Consider the following 6531-nt stretch of genomic DNA (forward strand, 5'->3'; position numbering starts at 1 on the left):
AATCCTAACTACTTGGGAGGCCGAGGCAGGAGAATTGCTTGAACCCAGGAGGCGAAGCCTGCAGTGAGCTGAGATGGCACCACTGCACTCCAGCCTGGGTGACAGAGCGAGACTCTGACTAAAACAAAACAAAACAAAATTCACAAAATCTTTCACGGAAACACAATACAGACAGGATGAAGTCCACGTTTTGGAAGAAGAAGGCCCTTCACCAAATAGCCTGATCATAAACCCTCTTAGTGAACAGTTACCATGTCCTCTGTTCTCTGAGTGCAGACTGAGCCTGGTGTCTCACTTCTGCTTATGCTACCTAGAATGTTTCTCCTTCCTATCCATCCAAATCTACTCATCCTTTAGCTCCAATTCCAATACACTCTCCTATTTAACCTTCTCTGCCCACTTGTGCCTTAAATGACATGCCTGAGTATGGACATGCCAATGACTAGCCACATCACACAATCGTTAAATTTACCTATAGGTAGCAACTCTTCTACTCACTTCCTGGTTTTCCTCAACTAGACTGTAAATGGCCTTCCAATGAATTCCTGTTGAAATTCATTGTGTGCCGCCACAATCCATCAAAATCTATTTACTTAGCATTTATTATCTGCCAGGACATCCCCTTGAGAATGTTACTTTCTACAGCCTTGCACAGGCTCTCTGTACAAGGGAGTACTACTGGGAATCTATTGGTTTGTTTTGTATTTTTTGTTTTTGTGTTTTTTAAAGAGATGGGATCTTGCTTTGTCGCCCAGGCTGGAGTACAGTGGTGTGACCATAGCTCACTACAGCTTTGACCTCCTAAACTCAAGTGATCCTCCTGCCTCAGGCTACCAAGTAGCTGGGGCTGTGCATACACACCACCACGCCTAATTTATTTTTTTTTGAGATGGGGTCTTGCTATGTTGGCCAGGCTGGTCTCAGACTCCTGGTCTCAAGCAAACCTCCCACCTCAGCCTACCAAAGTGGTGGGATTAGAAGTGTGAACAATTGTCCTAGTCCTGGTTTGTTCAAATGGGATCACTATGCCAATAAGCCTGACTCTTTTTCCATTCCTTTTTTTTTTTTTTAAAAGAGACATGGTCTTGCTCTATCACCCAGGCCTAGGTTGGAGTGCAGTCATAGTTCACTGCAGCCTTGACCTCCCAGGCTCAAGCAATCCTCCTGCCTCAGCCTCCTGGATAGCTGGGACTACAGGCATGGGCTACCATGCTCAGCTTCCTTCTTTTAATTTGTGTTTGTACTTTTATTGTATGGCACGTGTATTTTCATGTTTTTATTTAAGATTTACTTTGGGATTGCAGAGTTACACTAGGAAGTAAAAGTAATTCAACAAATATTTAAGATCTACGACTTAGATACATAAGAACTTAAAACAGAATGTTGTTATGTTTAATCACTTTTAGGTAAAAATCAGTAGTGGCCTGTCAGTTTCTTCATCCATATCTAACTCTTCAGCTTTTCATGTCTCATTTCACCAATATTACTTGAGGTATAACAGAATATGTTAGTCATTGTTCTGAACCCCCATAAGCTCTTGGCCTGGTATAAGAAATTTTCTTCTGAGCGAAACTGAAGGAAAAGTACTCTCATCCCACTATATCACAGAAGAAAGGTTCTAAGGGAAAAATTTTTATTTCACAGCTGAAGAATTCTATTCCACTAACTGCAACCTTAAAGTCTCACCATAATTAAGGGATCAGTGAATTTCTGTAAGCTTTCATAAGAAAGAAACCTGAAGTGGCAATTTCCACCCAGCCATTAATGCTCTGTGTTAAAATAATTGAGTATTTTGCTGTGTTAATTTATATACTTTTTTTTTCTTTTTTTTTTTTTTTGAGATAAAGTTTCACTCTTGTGGCCCCGACTGGAGTGCAGTGGCACCATCTCAACTCACTATAACCTCTGCCTCTCAGGTTCAAGCAATTCTCCTGCCTCAGCCTCCCAAGTAGCTGGGATTACAGTTGTGTACCACCACGCCAGTTAATTTTTGTATTTTTAGTAGAGATAGGGTTTCACCATGTTGGCCAGGCTGTCTCAAACTCTTAACCTCAAGTGATCAGCCTGCCTCGGCCTCCCCAAGTGCTGGGATTACAGGGATGAGCCACCACCCCCGGCCTGATAGTTTATATTCTGCAGTATTAGTTACTTATTTATTTAGGCCTCACCACATTCCAAAAAATGACTTAAGGTGGCTAAGTAAGTTAGTTCAGTGTCACATGATAAAAGTAAAAAGCTAAAGAGCTAATTAATTTCTATGATACAAATAGCAGAGGAAACAAGACTATAAAGTAGCGTAGGCCCAGGGATTCGGTTAGTTCATAAAAGGTGAGCCATGGGATGCCACAGTACAGACGGACCACATGCTCAGTTACAAGATGGATGTTACTATACTTTTATGTCTTAAGGTAGCCATAGGAATCTTTCTCCAAGTAAAAATTTCTCCTCTGGCTTCTGGCAGAGATAACACACTATTATTCTGAAAGATATCACATGGAAAATTCCGGAAGAAGTCACCTTGCTCTGGAAATGCTTTCACACTGGGCAAAGCTGAAATTAGGTCTGAGATCCCTGAGTGAAAGCAGAGGAGCATACCAAGCGGGCTTCCCTGAGGTTCACACTCCCCTACCCATTCAGAGGAGTCAAGAAGTACCCAGGGCAGGAGCAGAAATCAGTCTGGGAGGACAGGAGGGTGAGTTCCACCATCCTGAAGCATAGCTGTGCTAAAACACATCAGAGTTGAATTGGTTAAATTCAGGAGTAATTTGAATCTAAGAGGGTCAAGCTTGGTGCTCCCACACCTCATGTCAAACAAGGCGTATAATTCTTTAATGTCTAAACTGTCTTTGTTTAAAACTACGTATTAGATCGTTTAAGCTACAACTTTACCAGTGTTGAGTGCATACCACATACCAAGCATTTTGCATGGAGACAAGAATAAGATCTATATACCACAATGTGGCAATGGATCATTTCAATAAGATGTGGGTATTGTGTTAGAATAATGCACCTCTTACAGTGTACAAAACATTGGTTATATAAATGTAATCATTAAAAGGCACAGTGTCCATGAAGACATTTTAGTTATCCTAAAAAACGAACCCAATAAGTTCTATAATTCAATTTTTCACTCTACTAGCAGGACTTGGCATATCCACACTATAACCCACTCTCTGGGTGCATTTCCCAGGGGTACAGACCATGATATCTGGCCATTCTAGATGGTAGTGGCCATCCCCAGAATCCTCTCACCCTCTCTGTTCTCACCCCATGCTCCCTAAGTGATCTCCTTTGCTTTTTTTGAGACTCTGTCTCGCTCTGTTGCCCAGGCTGGAGTGCAGTGTGCAGTGGCACAATCTCAGTTCACTGCAACCACTGCCTCCTGGGTTCAAGTGATTCTCCTGCCTCAGCCACCCGAGTAGCTGGGATTATAGGCATGCACCATGCACACTGAGCTTTTATATATATATTGTATTTTTAGTAGAGATGGGGTTTTGCCATGTTGACCAGTCTGGTCTCGGACTCCTGGACTCAAGTGACCAGCCCGCCTCGGCCTCCCAAAGTGCTGGGATTACCGGCGTGAGCCACCATGCCCGACCACTAAGTAATCTTCTGGGTACATCTGGTTGCTCACTGGGATTGACAAACAAGAGACAAAAGTGACAGGAGGCCCTACATAAGCTCATTTCCTTTTGCTTTCTCTGTTTTTTTTTCCATCTCCTCCTTCATCTAATCATTCCATAATTTTAAAAAATATTTACTGAGCCCATAAGTCAACAAGGATAAAACAGTGAAAGAGACACACACTGCTTCCATCTAGGGGCTTCCATTTAGTGAATTCTAAAGTCACTTATTTTGCATTTCAACTCTTAAGCCACAGGTGCAACACTCCTTCTGTTCTGGCACCAGGTACATGACATCTGGGTAACTGTGCTTGGCTCTGCATGCCACATTTCCCGGGGACAATGGAAACCGGAGCACCTTCACTAGAATGGTGTCTGGAAATGGTGTCGAATACTCAGGATCAATTGGAGGAAGCAGGGCTGTTTACACAGAGAAGAGAGGAAAAATATAAACATGGGAAAGGCTTCCAGGGAGCAGGGAACTGCCCAGTGAAGAGCTGCCCAACCTCTTTCCCCACCGGTCCCCTGACAATGATAGCACACTGCACACTAGGAGAAACTGAGAAGATTTTAAATGGGAAAAAAAGTATTTTATTTATTTATTTATTCATTTATTTATTTATTTTGAGATGGAGTTTCACTCTTGTTGCCTAGGCTAAAAGAGTGCAGTGGCATGATCTCGGCTCACTGCAGCCTCCCTCTCCCGGGTTCAAGCCATTCTCTTGCCTCAGTCTCCCCAGTAGGTGGGATTAGAGGTGCCCGCCACCACACCCAGCTAATTTTTGTATTTTCAGTAGAGACGGGGTTTCACCATGTTGGCCACACTAGTCTTGAACTCCTGACTTCAGGTGATCTCCCCTCCTTGGCCTCCCAAAGTGCTGGGCTTACAGGTATGCGCCACCACACCTGGTCAAAAGTATTCTTTTAAAATAATATCTAATGACTATAGAGAAAATAAAATCAGGCCAGACACGGTGGCTCACAGAGGCTGAGAGAGGAGAATCACTTGAACCTGGGAGGCAGAGGTTGCAGTGAGCCAAGATCGTGCCACTGCACTCCAGCCTGGGGAACAAGAGAGAAATTCCTCAGGAAAAAAAAAAAAAAAAAAAAGGAGGAGGGAGAGAGAAGGAGAAGGGAGGGGAGCAGAGCGGAGGGGAGGGAAGAGAGAAAAGAAAATCAGAGTATTAGTGAAGATATTAAATACTGAATTGATGTAATACTTTCAAATAAATTATTTTCCAATTTTTTCAAGAACCTTGAGCTTACTTCTTTGAAAATAACTGTTTGAAGTAACTGTCTATATGCTTGAAAGAACTACACGCCATTCCAGATCAAGATGTTTAATGATGATTTCTTGATTAGTAACAAGAAGTTTTACTCAAACTAAGAGGTAAAAATTGTTTTAACCTTTTTTGCAACCATTTTAAATTTATTAAGCATTTTACAGCCAACAGAAATATGGCAATTTCTATTTCAAGAATGTAGCAGCACCTTATTTCATTAACAGACATAGTGAAATCTCTTATGAAAACATAACGTATTTTAAATCTAGTTTAATTTTTCGATGAGGTACTACAATATACTGACAAAGTTCTTTTGTACAGCCTTGTACATACAGTGTTCATCCTGAAGCTAGCTTGGCCGCGCTGGTCCAGAGCTGCCTCCCACCACACCTGACCACTGCACCTTGCACTCCATGTCTGAAGCTTCAATCCACCTCTTCCACGAGCTTCAGGGACCCTTGACTGTGATGGCCAAGTTTGCCACTGAAGTGTGTATCACCCATCCTGTGTACTGCTCATGGGAGTCACATACACTGCTCTGCCCTGGGACCATGCTCCCATAAGCCCTGTCAGTGGTTCTCAAACTTAGTGCCTTGCAAACCCTGGAGGGCTTCTTAAACACAGATTGCTGGGTCCTACCCAAGAGTTTAATCTGCATTTTTACCACGTTCCCAGGTGATGCTGATGCTGCAGGCTGGGGAACCACACTTTGAGAACTACTGGTCCAAAGAAGGCTGCTCAGAGCTGCTTCTAGTCAGATTCAGGGGCCTGCAGGTGAAGGGGTAGGTATATCTGGAGCCCCGCTTGAAGTCTGCCCTGGTTTTCAGTGCTCTAAAAGGGATGATCGAGACTAAGAATTTTAAAGTTAAAAGGAGGCTGGACTCAGTGGCTGACACTAGTAATCCCAGTGCTACAGGAGGCCCAGGCAGGAAGATCCTTAGAGGCCAGGAGTTAGAGGTTACAGTGAGCTATGATTGTACCACTGCACTGAGCCTGGGCACACAGAACAAAGCCCCGTCTGGCTGGACATGGTGGCTCGCCCCTGTAACCCCAGAACTTTGGGAGGCCGAGGCGGGCGGACAACTTGAGGTCAGGAATTCGAGACCAGCATGCCAACATGGTGAAACCCCGTCTCTACTAAAAATATAAAAATTAATCAGGCATGATAGCACATGCCTGTAATACCAAATACTCAGGAGGCTGAGGCAGGAGAATCAGTTGAACCCAGGAGATGGAGGCTGCAGTGAGCTGAGATTGTGCCACTGCACTCCAGCCCGGTCCCGTAAAAGGAAGAAGCAACAGAAGCAGAAGCAGAGGAAGAAGCAGCAGCAGCAGAAGCAGCAGAAGCAGAGGAAGAGGAAGAGGAAGAGGAAGGAGGAGGAGGAGGAGAAGGAGAAGGAGGAGAAGGAGAAGAAGGAGGAGGAGAAGGAGGAAGGAGGAGGAGAAGAAGGAGGAGAAGGAGAAGAAGGAGGAGAAGAAGAAGGAGGAGAAGGAGAAGGAGGAGGAGAAGGAGAAGGAGGAGAAGGAGAAGGAGGAAGGAGGAGGAGAAGAAGGAGGAGAAGGAGAAGAAGGAGGAGAAGGAGAAGGAGGAGGAGAAGGAGAAGGAGGAGAAGGAGAAGGAGGAG

At 44.0% G+C, this 6531-nt stretch overlaps 1 protein-coding gene across 1 annotated transcript in view; it reads right to left on the minus strand.

The window, feature by feature from the left end:
- The window catches only part of SASH1 (SAM and SH3 domain containing 1), a 233926-nt gene that overhangs the window by 122816 nt on the left and 104579 nt on the right, over nt 1-6531 (minus strand). The window lies entirely within an intron of this gene.

The sequence above is a fragment of the Mandrillus leucophaeus genome, unplaced genomic scaffold (assembly GCF_000951045.1).
Source record: "Mandrillus leucophaeus isolate KB7577 unplaced genomic scaffold, Mleu.le_1.0 Scaffold708, whole genome shotgun sequence".
Classification (NCBI taxonomy): Eukaryota; Metazoa; Chordata; class Mammalia; order Primates; family Cercopithecidae; genus Mandrillus; species Mandrillus leucophaeus.